We start from the raw sequence: 18,329 nt of genomic DNA on the forward strand, positions 1-18,329 counted from the left end.
GTATAAGGGGAGAATGACGTCCTGGGATTTGCTTGAGAACCATCTATGGATGCAAGCCAGCGTTTTACTTGCTTTACTAGCTGCAGCATCGCATTGAAGGCTCATGTTCATCTTGCGGTCAATCATGACCCCCGAGTCCCTTTCGTCTGTAGTGCTAACCAGCATAGCACTGCTAAGGCTATAAGCATGCTGCAGGTTTTTCCATCCAAGATGGAGAACCTCACATTTTTCGATGTTAAACACCATCAGGTTCTCATCCTCCCATTTCATGAGCTGTAAAGAGCAGAAACCAACCCTGGGACCTCTGGCATTAGCACTGAAGTCTATACTGGCCACGTGTAGGTGAGATGTTTTACTCAAGATTAGACAAATTACACTAATACAAATTATTGAGCACTTTCTATATGTAAAGATGCTTACTCTCCTATGAGAGAACCGGGTTGACCTGGTGTCTGCTGTTGGGACATAGAAAAGTTTTGCCCAGCGTGCTCTTGTGTTGCAAGCGGTTGACATGGGCTCCCCAGTGTGGCTCAGAAGTCCATAAGGGGTTGCTGTGAGCACATTGCCGAACTGTTCGATCCAGGTGGGTGGACACTTTTGCTGCCTCACCCGGGTGGCGGGGCTGGGTGCCACATTCACAGAACTCTTAGGAAACGTTTATGGAGATTTTCAGGAACATGGTTTTCAGGACCCTAAATGCCTATTCTTTAGGTCCAGAAGGACAGTCAGAAAACATTCCGGGGCAGAACCATGCTGCACCCAAGGGCCAAACCCAAGTTTTGTGCCCCACTGCTAAGAGGGGGATGGCAGACACTTTGGCACGTGAGCTCCCAGTCCAAGTCCGGTTGTCATACCTGGCCTGACCCCCCCAGGCCATGGCTCCTGTGGGACCGGGCCACGCCCTGGACTCCGCTCCTGTGCTTTCTCCAATTGATGTGGCAAACTCTCTTTGGGGGAGGGCACTTTGCGGGCTGGCAGTCCCCCTGCTGGTGTTCAGGCAAAGTGGTTACCTCGCCCCCCCCCCCTTTTCTTCTCCTCTCTACCAATTGATGAGGCAACTGGAGTCATGTTAGGGAGGGCCATTAGCGGCTGGCGGTCCCCCCCTGGTGTTCAGGCAAAGCCGCTACCTCCCCTACCTGTGTGACCCCCTCTGTTGGAGATGAGGCTCTTCCCGCTCTCCATACGAGGTTCGGCCGAACCTGTGCCAAGTGAGACCGAGCTGCCCTGGGAGCCCTCCCAGAGGTCTGACCATGCCGAGAAATGCTGGTGAGAGTCGGCAGGTCTGGCTGGGGGAGCCCCACGTGGGTCCCTGCCCTCCCCCTCCGCTCTGTCTCATGGACACTGTCTTCCCTAGCAGTCGCTGCGTGGGCAGATGCCACCAAGGCGTCTGCCGTGGTGCCCCTGGGGAAAGCAGGTGGGAAGAGGGTGCTCAGGCTGCAGCCTGGCACCCGCCCTTCCCTCCCCACTGTCCTTCCCTGTGCCACTGCGCTGCAGTCCCCACGCCTTCCCCACCCTTGGGAAGAGCCCCTGCAGGGCCGCCGAGGGGCGGGGAGCTGCGGGCTGGAAAGTTGCTGGCCCTCCTGGGCCAGTGGGCGCCCGTCTGTGAGGCTCCCCTGCCCCACTCTCCCTCACCTGAGGAGCGCAACTACCTGGTTGATCCTGCCAGTAGCATATGCTTGTCTCAAAGATTAAGCCATGCATACCTAAGTACACACGGCCGGTACAGTGAAACTGTGAATGGCTCATTAAATCAGTTATGGTTCCTTTGGTCGCTCCAACCATTACTTGGATAACTGTGGTAATTCTAGAGCTAATACATGCCGACAAGCGCTGACCTCCGGGGATGCATGTATTTATCAGACCAAAACCAACCTGGGCTCGCCCGGCTGCTTTGGTGACCCTAGATAACCTCGGGCCGATCGCACGCTCCCGTGGCGGCGACAACGCATTCAAATGTCTGCCGTATCAACTTCTGATGGTACTTTCTGTGCCTACCATGGTGACCATGGGTAATGGGGAATCAGGGTTCAATTCTGGAGAGGGAGCCTGAGAAACAACTACCACATCCAAGGAAGGCAGCAGGCGCGCAAATTACCCACTCCCGACCCGGGGAGGTAGTGACGAAAAATAACAATACAGGACTCTTTCAAGGTCCTGTAATTGGAATGAGTACACTTTAAACCCTTTAATGAGGATCTATTAGAGGGCAAGTCTGGTGCCAGCAGCTGCAGTAATTCCAGCTCCAATAGCGTATATTAAAGTTGCTGCACTTAGAAAGCCGTAGTTGGATCTTGGGATCGAGCTGGCGGTCCGCCATGAGACAAGCTACCGCCTGTTCCAGCCCCTGCCTCTCGGCGCTCCCTTGATGTTCTTAAGTGAGTGTCCTGGGGGTCCGAAGCGTTTACTTTGAAAAAATTAGAGTGTTCAAAGCAGGCTGGTCGCCAGAATACTCCAGCTAGGAATAATGGAATAGCACTCCGGTTCTATTTTGTTGGTTTTTGGAACTGGGGCCATGATTAAGAGGGACGGCCGGGGGCATTTGTATTGTGCCGCTAGAGGTGAAATTCTTGGACCGGCGCAAGACGAACCAAAGCGAAAGCATTTGCCAAGAATGTTTTCATTAGTCAAGAACGAAAGTCGGAGGTTCAAAGACGAGCAGATACCATTGTAGTTTTGACCATAAACAATGCCAACTAGCGATCCGGCAGCGTTATTCCCACGGCCCACCAGATCACTAGTTGGCATTGTTTATGCTTACTGCGCAGTAATTTGCTCTAATCATGAGTAAATCTGCTACCTGTAAATACAAGTAGCAAATTTACTCCCAATGACTTACCATACAGTAGTGCATGTTTAAATGGCTGACTGGAAACAAACGTGCTCCCAGTGAACCAGGCAGCAGGGAGCGGGAGGTGCAGCCTTCCCCTGGGACCTGCCTGCTGCCACAGTGGGCTTTGCCACCGGAGCCCAGGCAGAAACAATGCCCCCCTCCCTTGGCAGCAGGGAGCTCCCAGCCCCTGCTTTGCAATCATGATCGAGGAGCTCGGCTGGGACCTCCCTGCTGCTGGGGGAGGGGGACATTGTCCCTGTCCAGGCTCCAGTGATGAAACCCCTCTTCCAGGCAGCAGGCAGCTCGTGGGGGCAGGGAGTAATGTCCCAGGCCTCACCAGGAGATAGCTGTTTCCTGGCCCAGTGCTCCCTACCAGCCCCTGGGCTAGTGCCCAAAGCAAGCCTAGAACTCCCCCTGGCTGCTGTAGGGGGCCGGTGCAGGACCATTGGGAGCAGGCAGATTGCTGCCATGAGCAACAAATCTGTCCCCACTTCCCCACACCTGTAGACACCTGCCCGGGGTGGGTTACTCTTGGGTAAATTACTCTAGAATAAACCTAACCCAGAGCATTTGCAGTGTAGATGTGTCCACTGCCTCCACAAGACAGCCAGGTCTCAGTCTCAAAGGCTTTACCAGATTCATCAATCTCTCAGGAAGCCAGGGTCACCTGCAGAGACAGGGCTCACTAGGCCAGCCTGGATTACATCCCACAGAATCAGACCCCACAAACTGGCAGAAATAGGGACATTTCTAGGGATAGAAGAATGGGACTCATAATCCCAAACTGGACCCCGCAAAATGGTCCATTCCTTTTCCAGCCAGTGGATAGCCTGGCATCTGTTTAGGAGCTTACACACTGCTGGCACACAAGGAAACAGGCTGCAGCTGCCCTCTTTAATAAAGAGGGGAAGGCTACAGCTGATGGATCCTAGTATTCAGGATCCACACTGCACACAGGTAAGCCTCTTAGAGGATAAAGATGCCAGTATTTATGCAGCACCATTCAAGTATCTGCAGGGAGAAGGTAGGGAGAGCTTCTTGGGTTAATGTACTAACACTGGCTCATTATAGTAATGTACTATAAACCCTCAGACACATAGCAGCTCTGGTCAGAGATCCTCCCAAATGCTCTGATGGCAATCCAGCACAGTTCACTTCATCCTTCATCCCAGCCAGAGGCCAAGGAGCTCAGTCAGCCAGCAGTGGAGAGGAAACAGTTCCACTAACTACGGTTCAGAGGCACTACCAGCCACTCTAACCCTGACTTCAGCCCCGACCCTGGGTGACCACCCTGGCTGGGAATAACAGTCAGGTGTCTGTTGAGGCTGTGAACCCTGTCAGTATGGTCAGCCCAAGAAGAACTGCTTATCCCAAACCATACTACCCAACACAACTCTAAGAGGAAGGGGATATGAAAGTCAGATGTACAAAGCAGAAAGTGAGAAAACCCAGGGCCTCTGGGGGTGCACATGGGCTGAAGACTTTTTCATGCCCTAGTGATGTGTACAAACAACAGCCCTTTCCCAGGGCAGGGACGCAGTGTTCTTACAGCAAGCATAGGGGTGACAGATATTGATGACCAGCAATGATTTGAAGCTCCTGCTGCTGCCCTCCTTGTCTCAGTGTCCCCAAAATTTCTCACGGTGACTCTTTTTCCTTGTCATGCACTGGAGACTGGGAGGAGACCCTTCCCAATCAGGTGATGGCTGTTCCATATCCCACCATGCTATAATATGCTTCTTTCATGGAAGAAATTAATGTGCTTCAATGCAACAGTAAAAGAATCAGACTCCTGACCAACACTCCTGCTCCTGCTACTGCCCTTCTTGTCTCAGTGTCCCCATGGGACAATGACAGCACCCAGCAAGGTGAGGCTCACTAATGTGTGCAAGGCATTTCATTATTCTTGGATGAAAAGGGTCAGGGACAGGAGAGAGTTAACACCAAGACCTACCACCATGAGGGAGACTGGCTGCATTACAAGGAGCACACCACTGGACCAACCAGCGCACAGCGGGTATTAGCCAGCTCCCAGACGTCAGTGGGGTCAGACCAGTGTTACCAGAGAACTAGGCCTGCTGGTGCTCCAAGTACAGGCCAGAGAATCACACTGGTCACCTCAGCAGGGATGGGTGGTTTTTAAATCGGTGCTAGACTGACAGCAGCAGGGTTGTTACTTCCAGCTGCAGAAAGTAACATTAAGAAACCTGGGCCTCTCCCTCTGAAGAGTTGCTGATCTTATTGGTGACCTATTGGCTCAAAATAAGCCAGCTGCTTACCAAGAGCCTTTGCCTTTGCTTGCCTCCACATCAAACAGGCCAGGAGACCCTTTATCAGGAAGTGATGCTAAGTGCCTGGCCAGACAGCCCAGGCACTACAGCTTAGGAATTCTAGGGGATGCGCAGCCCCCTGCCTATCTCTGCTCCTGGCACTCGGGAGCACCAGCAAATATTCATTCACTAAGTCTGATGTTCTCATGTTACCAAGGGATGGAACGGAGGAGGCACTGACTGGCAGAAGGTCTTAGCCACACTCACACAGCCCAGGCCCCCAATTTCAGGTCCCTGCCACTTCAGTAAAAGGCTTAATAGGCAACAGCAAGTCTGGGCAGCAGCCCAGAGAGTGGCCAGTGCTAGCTGGCCTTACCCCTTCTCCCCAAAGTGAAGGAGTGTGTGTGTGTAATGGAAAATCCCAGAGTCTAAGAGTCAGAACTATTGGCAGCTCTGTCACCCTGTGATCTTGAGCAAGTCATTTTGTCTCTCAGTGCCCTTATTTCACCATCAGGGACATAAGTAATATTTATCATGCAGGGGACTGTGAAATCTAACCCATTACTGTCTGTAAAGCACTTTGTTGCAGACGTTTACAGGGCTGCTGTTAACATGGAACTCAAGGGAGCAGATCCTCTGACAAAGGAACAGCTGGCTCCTGGGACCCAAACCAAACAGCCTCCCCAGTGTAAAACAGAGCCTAAGCCCTAATACTGGCCAGGGACACACTGACTGGGGATAAAATGTTTTCCTTTGCTCCCAAGAATGGAAGTGAGGGTGACATGATCTCAGTCTAGCTCTTGTGCTTTTCCTCAAGGACTCTGCTGTGGCAAGGAAGCCAGCTGTCATCAACAAAGGAACCATGACTGGGACTATTTATGTCCCGCTCTGGAAGCAGCAGGGCTGGCTATGGCACTGAATATTTAGGTTTTTTAGGCATGCTGGCCCACATGTGCATGGCTCTAGCACTACAGGGCTGGCTGAGTTGAGCACTCATGGCATTTGTAGACAACACAGGGGTTTAATGCTCGCTAAACTGAAGTTGTGGTTTTTTAAAAACACTGCTTCAATTTAGGGTGAAGTAAACCCCCACGTTGCGTACACCCATGTGCTTACCTGCCTCTCTGGTGGTGGGGAGGGGAGAGCAAGCTGCCAGCAGGCCAAGTGGTCCCTGAGCTGTGTGGCAGGGCTGATGCTTCCCTCCGTGGCAGTACCCACTCCAGGCAGCGCCTGCCCACAGGCACCTCGCTTGGGCGGTCCCAGGGGGCACTGCAGCTGTGGACTGAAGCATCAGGCCCCTGCTTACCTCAGGCAGGCTGGCAGGATCCAGGGAAATAAAAATTCAGGCTAGCCACTTTTTTGTTTGTTTATCCTTCTGTGGAGCCTGCCTTCCCGGGCTGCTGCCAGGATGCCTGCATGGGTTGCCTGCACAGCCCCTGAGCCGCACACAGCCTGGTGCTTCCTTCTGCAGCTGTAAGGTAACAAACTAAAACTCCTCAGAGGTGTTTTAGTTTGCTGCATCCCTAAGTCATCTGCTGCTCCTCAAAGTCATTTAAAGTGCATTATGCTGCCGAATTTGCTACAGCAGCTGGAATTAATGTGCAATACACTGCCGAATTTGCAGCAGATACCAGGATACACGTTACCTGCTGAGTTTCAGTGGGTCAGACAGTAGGAGTACTACTTCAGTGATCTGTGATGTGCAAAATGACAGGTGATTTACACACTTCAGGATTGTGTATATATGTACATGTGCACAACAGGAGAAGCCACTAACAGAATCTCCACCTCATTCACTGGAGCAGTTTTGTTTCTCCTGCTACAGCTGTCCCTGGATCCCTGGAGCACATAATTTATATTTGTTTTGCCTCCATACTGGGTACCATTTTAGCGTACACCACAGCTGAATTTGGTTCCGCATAGTTAAATCCATTATAGATGACATCCTGAGACATCTTCAGAGGTGACTCAATATGTGAGCACCAAGATGGTTTTTTTTTTTGTGTACAGACACAGGTACAGTGCTAAGCAAAAGGCCACACTACATTTACCAACCACAAGTTTAAAACCAAGGGGCTTTCCACTGAAGTTGGCACTTCAATAGGTTATAAGGCTCCCAGGAAGCTGCGGTACAGCTTCACTTAATACTGACATGGCAGTGTCACCAGGTGGCACTGTTACATATGTATACTCTTCCAAAGTATTTTAGAGCCTGAGCACATGTTGAGTCTTGGAAAGATATGCCACAGTGCTGTTAAATTTGGGTTATGCAAATTGCTGGGCAGTGGAGCTGTGTGGGCTGCAGGGAAGTTTGCTTTGCCTTGGGCTCTGAATAGACATAATGTCTGAATGAGAGATCCTGGGAACTGAGTGTTGGGGCTGGGATGATATTCTTGGGATACAAATGTGAACCCTGTGTGACCCTCTCAATCCTGAAAGAGTATGTCAGTATCCTTGAGGGTAGCTTTACGGATTATCTCCACACCAAATTTATTGGGCCGCTCCCAAAGGCTTGAGCATCCCAAATCCATACAGAACAGTTAAGCAGAACCCTCAAACATCATTTTAATTCTGGATGGCATTGATGTTAGGTGTCTTCTCTGTACACGCACACACGCACACCCGTCATGTGGGTAGAAAACAAAAAGAAAACAGCAGAGGGCACAGAGAATGTGAATACCCATACCACCATTAAAACTTTCCTTAATAAACAATCTCTAAGCAAATATTAAGAAACAGCAATGCAGATTTTGCCACTTTGGTTCTTTCTGGTGATGCAGTAGAAACCACAGACAAGGTCATTGCAACAATCTCACTGGTGTAGTAGCATGAACAACAGTAGACTTATAACAGCCAGTGGCTCACCAGTAACACAACAAAGCAGTGGCAATAGGTAGTGGTGTAGTGGCAATGCAACATGGTAGAACAACTGCCTGTATGCGGCACTGGTCAGGCCGCAGCTGGAGTACTGCATCCAGTTCTGGGCACCACACTTCAAGAGGGACGTGGACGATATGGAAAGAGTCCAGAGGAGGGCCACTCGTATGATCAGGGGTCAGCAGGGCAGGCCTTATGAGGAGAGGCTACGGGACCTGAACCTGTTTAGCCTCCACAAGAGAAGGTTAAGGGGGGACCTTGTGGCCTGCTACAAACTGGTCAGGGGGGATCAGCAGGTATTGGGGGAGTCCCTGTTCCCCCGTGTGCTGCCAGGAGTGACCAGGAATAACGGTCACAAGCTGGCGGAGGGTAAGTTTAGATTAGATATTAGGAGGCGCTACTTCACAGTCAGGGCGGCTAGGGCCTGGAACCAGCTTCCAGGGGAAGTGGTGCAGGCTCCTAGCCTGGGGATTTTTAAAAGGAAGTTAGATGAGCACCTTGCCGGGGTCATCTGACCCCGGTGCTCTTTCCTGCCAAGGCAGGGGGTCGGTCTAGATGATCTACCTAGGTCCCTTCCGACTCTAGCTACTATGAAACTATGAAACTATGAAACTGCAAACTTTCAAAGCAGTTGGAGGATGGTTACAGATCACCACATAACGGAATCTGATCACAGTCTAAATTTCATCAATGTAAATGAATGGTGCCACAATGGTAAGTGTAACAGGGTAACTATTGGGGCTGGTCATCATGCTGGCCCACCTCCCTGTCTAGGCAGTCTTCCCGCCTACACTCGACTGCCATGCCTTGATGTAAACAATATATATATATTTTTTTAAGGTGGGAGGCTGCTCATTTTAAAGCCTGATGCCAAGGGCGTATTACACATCTCTGAACCTCCCCTTATACCATGTCCCATTCCTCGCAAATGGCATCCAAATTCCACTATCACTCCCCTGGCCCCTTGCTAGGATGCTCTGACCCAAGGCCCCACGCAATGGGTCTGGGCCCTGCCTCAGGTCCCACACAGTGGGCCTGGGCCCCTGTGCTTTTCTGGCAGGGTGTGCTCCCCTACCTTTCCCCACCACAGGATCACCCGCAAGGCAGCAGGGGCTGAGGCTTTCTGGTGCCCCATACTTGCCCTTCACTGGGGAGGCACAGGTGTGGCATTTCCTGGAAGCTGCCCTGCCAGAAGCAGCCCTACCATACCATGCCAGAAGCAGCCCCAGCAGGGTATAATTTTAGGTCATGCCCCAGGACCAGGAACTTCCTGCCATCTCCATAGTTCCTACTCTGTCCTCCGCATGTTTCTGAGCTACAGCTCCATATGGGAGACATTCTATCTCTGGCTGCTTGCAGCAACTGCTGCTTTGCTACTCAAGGCCAGGTCTTATGTACAAGAAGCTAGGCCCCTCCTCCAATCAGGTAGCCTCCTGCCAGCCATGTGACTCTTGATTGGCCCAGAAGTCACCTGCAGGCTTCAGTGCTGCCTACTCAGGCCCTTTGAGCGGCAGGCACCACAGGTGCCCTGCCACAGTAAAAGCTAATGCTCACTTCTTTACTGTCCCCCACTTTCCATCTCAGTTTACTGTAGCATAAGAGGAGCTAGGCAATGTTCACTGCAGTACCAGTTAAAACGTATGTTGGACAGCAAGCAATCAGAGAATAGCAGAAAATAAGAAACAATGGGACTTGGCAGAAATTGCATAAAGTATTTCCTGTCCCAAACTTGCTTCATGCTGAATTCACGCACAGGCTGGATGAGCTAAATTCATGCACAGGCTGGATGAGCTGCCTTACTGAAATGCCAAATAACATTCAAAAATGCCAGATCTATAACCCTTAATGCTGAGGCCAGCCCCCCCCTTCCTCCCCTGCACTGCATGCCACATAGGATCCAAATCCCATCCACAATGTTATTTTAAAAGAATATTATGATTGCAAAGTCAAGCACTCAAACGATTAGGAAATTCTAGGAGCAAGCCTGCCTGTGCAACCTTAATTCACTCCCCACTTGTGCCTGTGCATGATCACATATTATTTTTCCATTAGACTCCTGCCTCACTCTGTGCACAGGGTGGAGGTGCCTGCTTAATGAGCACCAGCTATCAATATTTCATTTCTCCTCATTGTTCAGTGCTCTGGGCCTTATTTACTGGGTGCTATTTAAGTCCCACTCTGAAGACAATCAGTAATTCCTGATGGGCTTCTCTCTGGTGCTCATCACTGGAATATCTCAGAAACGCTAATAAATTGATCCTCACATCATCCTGGTGAGGCAAGGGTCTTATATTTTACAGCTTGCATTGCACAGAGAGATGAAGGTTAAAAATGTCTGCTAATTTTGGGCATCCAATTTAAGTTGTGCTTAGCTGTTTAGCATGGTACATGCTCAGAGCACATCCTCAGTGACGTCAATATAATTCCAAAGATCCCAGATCCCCAGAAAATGGGGAACACCTAACGGCTACCTGTTAGAAATCTGCATTAAGTGTCTTGCCTAGTATCATACAGGAACTCTGTGGCAGAGGCAGGGATAGAATTCAGTTCTCCAGACAAGTTCTCAGCAGCCTTAACTGTGAGAAACTTCCTACAGCTGTCCTCTGTTGCTAGAGAGGAATGAGATACACTGGCTTTCACTGTCGGGACTGACAGAAGAGAAATGAACCTTGTGTTTAGCTCTCACTGCTCCCTACGGAAGTATCCTATCACCATTGCAATCTCTTTTCCTGACCCATTCTGCCCTTCCCTCCTTCACCATGCCCTGCCTTGTCCTCTGTCCTGCTGTTACCCTCCTGACTCCTGCTTACCCCCATACCCAACTCCTGCATTTCTCCCCTGCCCTTCTGTACCCTCCCATGAACCATCCCTACTTCCTATACTCCTATAAGTACATTCCCTGCTCATCCCCACTATCCTTTTGCCTTTCCCCACCTATTTTTTTGGCCTCGGTCAATTTCTGCTCCCTTCTGCTACTGCTCTTAATTCCACTCTCATTCAGGCTCCCCATCTCCCATCCTCCTACCTCTTATCTGCTCCTTCTATTTCTCATTCTTCCACATTCAAATTCAGTTAAATTGTTACTTCCTTCCCCTCCCCCTTGCATGGCCTGGGAATCAGGAGTGGAAGCAGGGAGTGCAGAAGAGAGAGTCTCCCCTCACTCTTAGTTCAAGTGCCTGGCCACCAAGTAGCCCAGAATAGCAATTGCAGGTTGAGTCCTGCTTCTGGCTTTAACAGCTCTGGGCTGAAGCCTGTTGTTACCTGGTTATCCAGTCTGCATGATCCAGTCAACCAGAGGAGCTGTTAGACTTAAGGGATGGAGCACATGGAGGGCAGAGGACTCAGCTACCAAACAAACACATTTTCCAAAGGCTCAAACTGTAGCAAAACCCGAGTGATTTTCATGGCCCGTCCTTGACACAAGGACAACTCCTTCTCAACCTGAAGTCTTTGCTCCAGAGAGTACAGCTGCTATGGTGCCAGTCACACCAGCATGATGAACCACTGTGGTGGCCACTATTTGTGTGCCCTCCCACAAAGGCAGCATCTGGGGCTGCTTGCCCCGTTCCACCCCCCACCCCCAGTTCCGCTAGGGAGAGCATGGGGCACTAGAGCTTCTCAAGGAAAGAGCTGCAAATTTTTTTGCCTAAAGAAAACAACATATACTGATTCCGAGATTGCAAGGCCAGAAGAAGTCATTGTGATCATCCAGTCTGGCCACCTATGTAGGGAACAGGCTCTACAATAGTTTTCCTGCTATTAAATTTAACTTTTTGCCATTCCCTTTGTTTGCACTGTTTACCGTATAGCTGATTTTTGTGCTGACCCCCTACCAGGTGGTAGCTGCATTGTAAAAGCTCTTAGCAGGAGGAATGAGAGGTTTTGCCACCTGAGTAAGGGACAGTTGGGGCATTTAGTAACTCAGCAACAAATTAGGATTGTGGGTAAACACATGACTAGCAGTTTCAGATAAAATTATCATCAATGAAGGAATTAACAATCTCAGCACCGACACAATTACTGGTAGGGATCAGAGTTAACAGCCCAATGAAATGATTTGGGCAGTCCAGTCCTCTTAGAGCTCCAAGCAGTCTGCAGTCTCAGAAAGGTGAAACAAGTGTTTTCACTTAGCTAAACACTTTCAGAACTAAGCCCTAAATTTGTATTCTTCAGGGTAGCTCTCCCGCAGTAATTCCTACACACATGCAACCCCTTGGCTCATTCTGCTGTAACTTCTAAACACTGGGAACCATGAGATTTATAAATACAGACTTGCTCACATTTTCAAGATCCAGTTTGTCCTAGAAATGCAATATTTCATTTATGAAACTTTAGCTGAACAGCTAGGAGAAGGTGATGGGTAGGTAACTGGGTGGGAAGTCTGTATGTATTCACAGACTAGGGACACCAGTGTTGTCCTTCCTCTACTAACTCCAAACCTCAGTTCAACCCAGCCCAAGGCTCCTTCCTTCATGCTGAGAAGGGGTTTAGTCTTCAAGGTCCATTCTTTCCCCAGCCCCTGTGCTGAACTGGCAATATGGGGCTAACATGGGCCTTGTCCAGGGAGTGCCTCCTTCACTGGGAAATGGCCCTGGGTTGGAAAAACAGTAACTTTACCAGGAAAGGCTCCTTTGCTGCCCTAAGTGCCCCATGCCACCTGGATGACCATTTCCCTGTGCCCAACAATCAGGCTCCAGATGGGGTGGCCCTGTGCTAACTCTGCCCCTCCTCTTCAGAGCTCTGTCAGGAGGGATGGGGTGCCCTGGACTCTCCTCAGCTCTGGTATTTAGGCCATGTTCCATGGCACTGGAAGCAATATCATACTTGGAGACAGAACAGCTTTAAAAGACTGAAATAATGATAGGAAAATAGTTGCTGTTAGTCAACTACCTGGGAGCATCAGAGCCTGCAGCGATACAATCCTAGAGAGATGCTGTGGTACGGGGAGATGGTTATCGTAAAGGGAATGTGGGGACTGATCCCATATTTCTTGCACGCCAGCACTCCGGCACCTTCCAAGGTAGGCATTGTGGGGGGTTTTCGGCACTCCAGCCAAAAAACATTGCTTATCCCTGGTCTAGTAATTAAACAAGGTTGTTGAAGTCAGGTCTCCTGGCTATGGGAGGGAAGTGGTGTCTATTGGATACAGCAGGGATGAATGAAGTAGGAAGTCCAGATTTTGTTTCTGGCTTAACTAGGTAGCTTGGATGAGTTTCTTTCCCTCGGTGTGCCTCAAACCCCACCTGGAGGATGATGGTGGCATCACCACCCTCTCTTGCTGAGCCAGGAAGATTAATTCAGTTCTGTGTGGAAATTAGAAAATAAAGACAAACTAGGCAAAGACTCTCCCCATGGTACTCTTTCTGAGAGTAAGCCCTTCCCATGGGCCCTGCTTCTCACCCCTGGCATGGCACAAGCCTCAAAATAGTCTGTACAGCAGAGCCCAAGCCGGAAGCAGGAAATCAGATCATTCTCGCTAGCCAAACAAGGCACTTAAAAAAGAAAGGAAGGAAGTCAAAAGTACCAGTCCACAAACTGAACAGGTTCTGTGTGGACTAGCAAAGACCCTTGTACTTACTGGGGCCCTGGCTCGTAGCCAGGAGCACACAGTCTGCTCTGCAGTCTGATTAGGTAGTACAGGCAGTCCTTGACTTACAATGTTTCAAGTAACAACAGCTTGCATTTTATAAATTGTCACCCTGTTTCAACTTTCTGATATCGGTTTCGACTTTACAGCGCTTGATATGATGCAACGCCATGCCAGAGAACAAGTTCGCTGTGTTGCACATCTCCCTGGAGAACATCTGTTCAAATTTCCTTGGACACTTTCTTTAAGAAAGCAGACAAGGGTCCAGAAAAACCTGCAGAGAAGACTCCTGAGAAGACTGCAGCCAAGAACCCTTCAAAAAGTCCAGCAGTCATCTCAAAGAAGTCCTTCCAAATCAATATGATTGCTATTTACAATATATATACATTAATGTAGCTATACATTACGCATCTATAATTGATCGAGTAGAAAATTCTGGGGTATTTTTGGTAAAAATAGGGTACTGGGCCTTGGTTCAGGAACCAATCCCCCATTTATAACATTGTTTCTTTCTTGTGAGAAAATTGGTTCTGAGTTATAACATTTCAACTTAAGGCACAGTTTTCAGGAACCAATTGTGTTGTAAGTCCCAGGACTGTCCGTATGGCAATTAGTATGCATGGTGGGGCTCCGGAACCTGAGTCAGATAACTGCATTCTCTGATGTCGTCCAGCCCTGTCTCCTGCAGCTCCCCCTCAGGTCCCTTGGGAAAAGAAGTGAGGTAAAGTCATGCACTTTCTCACACCCACCCTCCTGTCTGGAGAGCAGTGGAAATGTAGCTCTGGATTCCATTCATACATCAGGCATGGCAGATACCAGAGGTCAACTCTACAAGTTCAGGAGGCAACACAAAGTGCTAGACACACTGCTCATTTGAGGAAGGATCTAGTGGCCAGGGCACAGGAAAACTTTTTTTTAATTGATAGGCACATTAATGGTGCTCTGAACTGCACCATCCTGATGCTTCCTGGTAGGCAGGATGGACCTCTAACCACACCAGAGACATTGTTCAGCAAATTCTACATTTCACTTGTTGAGAAACTGAGGCAGAGAGGGGAAATGCCTTCCCAAGGCTGTGCAGCAGATCAAGATCAGAGTCAGGAAACCAGGAGTATAAACTCCTGTATCTTAACTTCAAAAGCAATTCTCTAATGTTTGCCTACTAAAAGTGCAGGGTAGGAAACAATTTAGTGCACCCCAGCCTGCCTTCTCAGTATGCACCCTTACATCCCAACCAACTCCAAGAGATAATGCACCATGATGGCAGAAAACAGTTCATGAGCTCAACTGGTGCTCTTGAGGCTGGTATGCAGATAAGCACCTTGGTTCCTACTTGTTTTAGGAACTGGAGGTTCTGTCCATATTGGGCATTTCCCTCACGCTAACAGACCAGTTCAAAGCAAAACACCAGCTTTAAAACCCACAAAATTTTAAGTTGAGGCTCAGCCCCTACTAATAACCATTTTACCAGGGGATGGCATTTCAGGTTGGATCATACAAGGGCCCAGTTCTAGTCAATATTTTCATTAATGACTTGGACAATGGAATATAGAATACACTTGTAAAATCTAAGCGTAACTCCAATGTGGCAGAGATTGCATGCACTTTGGAGAACTAGAGGGTTTGCAACCAGGGAGATGAAGTTCAATTAAGACAAAAGCAAGATGCTACTCTTTGGAACAAGTTAAATGCACAAATACAAAACAGGGAATACTATTAGATAGCAGCAAGTCAGAAAAGTATCTGGGGCTTATAATGGAGCACTAACTCAATAAGAGGCCCTGCGATGCTACTGTAAAACACTTGAAATCTAATTCTGGGATAGAACAGGAGGCTGCATGTAAAATGCAGGAGGTAATTATTTTACTTTCTTCAGCATTGGTGAAGCCTCTGATGGAGTACTATGTCCAGTTCTAAGCATCATACTTCACAAAAGATGAGGATAAAATTGGAGAAAGTCCAGAAAAGAGCAACAAGAATGATAAGAACATGACCTGGGAGGAAAGATTGAAGGAATTTGGTTTGTTTAGTCTACACAGGAGAAGTCTAACAAGGAGGTCATGACAGTCTTCCAATTTGTAAAAGGCTGTTATAAGATGACAGTGATCAATCCACCATAAGCACTGGGGATATGGCAAGAAGAAACTGGCTTAATTTTCAGCAAAACAGATTTAAACTTCTCAGTATTACAAAATCTTTCCAAGCAAACGGAATACTGGAATGCGATGCCTAGTGAAGTCATGGCATCTCCTTCACTGGTGGGTTTTAGGGGCAGATGTCTTCTGTCCTGATGTCATAGATAATCTCAGTTTACTTGACCCTGCCTCAGAGCAGGAAGGGCTGGCCTGGAAGGTCTCTTCCGCATGTCTATCGATCTTTGTAAGAGTCAAACCACCCCAAACCATAACCCTGATGCTTGCAGGTAGGAGCTTACTGTTGCCCTCCTACATTATGAGCAAACCACCCCGTGGGCACATAGTGTACATTTATACATGGTGAAAGGGATGCAGCCTCCGGCCTGCTGCAAGGATAGGGCAGCACTGTGCCCCTGGACTGTGCTGTTTAGACCATTCTGGGCTATGCATCTGCTTACTGCACCTTTAAAAAGGAACATTGTGGGTGCCAAGTACAAGGCACTTAGCAGCTGGAAACAATGGCAGTTGGAGCTGGTGGGAAGGCTGAGCGAGGCACAGAGTGGGCTGGATGCAGTTTGGGAACACCATCCTGTACTAGCCTTTTGTAGTTTCTTGTTTTATTCTTGTTGATGCTGTTTGTATGCAGAACAAGTTTAGTTCATTAAAATGACACAGCTGACTTATTTAGGTGTGGAGATGAGAAAGTTAGATCCTGAACTGAGGCACATCAGTCCAGGTCCCTCAAAGCCAGTGCACTGACTCCGATTTGCCTTAGCTGGGGTGTCAGCCTGTAAACCTGTATCTGAGTGAGCCTAGACTCAGGCCCAGCATATCTTATACTGTTGCTGTACAGAGTAGAAGCAGCATGCTGACTGTGGCTGTGCCCTCAGCATGGCCCCAACTAATACCACAGTCATCAATCAATTTAACCTGCCAGCTCTGCAGCAGTGTAACGTCCAAGAGCTACAAGAATGTGGCCTGGTTCTGTCACAAGCCCAGCCGCAGCCCGGCCAGGTACAAAGCTCAGAGGGCGCCACTGGACAGGACAGGACAGAGCTGTACACAGCATATTAACAGGCCCTGCCTACAGTAGTTCTGAATGAGCTCATCACAGACCATGACGGAGGGCTGCATAGACAGGAAACTCCCACTGCATTGTCCTTAAGATTGTTATAAAATCCTGCACCCTAGTCAACTATCAATTGCTGCCACACACTGGAAAGGAAAGCCAAAACAAGCCACAGATCCCCTCGATCCTCTCCAGACACAGATGTGTTTAAAAGTAACAGATCTGTGCCCTTCCCTTTTCTTTCAAGATTTCAGCATTTCTTTGAAGTTGACTCTTACATTAAAGAACTTAGGTCCTTGCTGTGAAGACAGTGTATGACTGAATAGGCAGGGAAAGAAAACCATAGAGGAGTGAGCACTGACTACTGAGGGAGACAAGCTGAAAAGATTCTAACACCCCTATCCTGCGAAGGGCTGAGACAACTCATCCCATAGTTTTCCCCAAGCAAAAACAGGGAAGACAAGGCTGGACACATCCAATATTTCTCCTTCTGAAAACCCACTTTGTCAGGCTTTTACACACACAATAAAAAGGCACATCCCATTGTTCTCCTGCAGTTGGACTCCTTGAGGGATGGTTTGGAAAATTAAGTTGCTATCAACAAATAGCTTGCTGCTTTGCAGCTCTTGGAATGCAATCTAGCAGGGGAAGTGAAAGGGAAATGTCTTCCCAGGGCCATGGGCAGTAGAACTCAGAGTTTTTCTACAGCTATATGGGATACAGCCTCAACTCAGAGTTGAGGTGGGAGGCCTGCAATCTGCTGACAAAACCCAGATTTTCTGAGGGAGAGGGATTCTGATCTGGACTAATGCCTATCTGCAGGAATGGTTCTGCTCTTTACACCTCTCTGCAGCTCCTGGCATGACTGACAGAGCTCTCTGCCAAACGCTTCATGCCAAGTGAGGCAGAGGCACAGGTGGCCCACCTGCCAGTAAAGATGCTGAGCTCCAATGTGTCCAGCTCAATTTTTCCTGAGGCCTACAGCTCAGGGAAAATCAGTGTCAGCACTGCCTGCAAGTCAGAGCAAGCAAGACCTAGTAAGCCCATGGGGTACAGAGGGAGCAACAAAGCAGGGTCACACATCCACACCAATTGCATGAGAGGACTTACAATGTTAGCCAACCAGATCTTCACTAAGTGGGCAGCTATACTAGGGACCATACAACATCCCTAAACAAAACTCTCTCTGAAAGGGTAAGCTCCTCCAAGTTGCTGGACAACTGTAACCTGCCATCAAGACCAACACTTGACATGTAACAGTCTGTTCTGATCATGGAATGGGTCTAGTTCATGTGCTCACTGGTGTTGTCACATCACATCCCAGCTGTATCTTTGGGGATGTCATTTTTTCCGGAAATCAACCAGACCACCGCCTCTTCCTTTTCTGGGTCCTCACCAAGCTGCTCCAACCCCTGACTCTGTCATTGAGAAGAGCTGTCAGTGTCATGTTAGTCTAAGAGCTTCAACGCAGGGACTACCTACACCTGCAAAAGTACTTACAGAACCCCATATAGCAGGACCCTAATCTTAAATGGTTCCATGTGTGCTGCCAAAGCAGATA

The 18,329-nt window shown here is 48.9% G+C and overlaps 1 protein-coding gene and 1 pseudogene across 10 annotated transcripts in view; one reads left to right on the forward strand and one right to left on the reverse strand.

Moving 5' to 3' along the window:
• Positions 1-18,329, reverse strand: part of NHSL2 (NHS like 2) — a 160,243-nt gene that overhangs the window by 47,883 nt on the left and 94,031 nt on the right. The gene's annotated exons all lie outside the window — the stretch shown is intronic.
• On the forward strand, positions 1,647-2,784 carry LOC149858341 (18S ribosomal RNA; annotated as a pseudogene).

This window comes from Crocodylus siamensis, chromosome 8, assembly GCF_052110815.1.
Source record: "Crocodylus siamensis isolate JL-2025a chromosome 8, ASM5211081v1, whole genome shotgun sequence".
In the NCBI taxonomy this organism is placed as follows: Eukaryota; Metazoa; Chordata; order Crocodylia; family Crocodylidae; genus Crocodylus; species Crocodylus siamensis.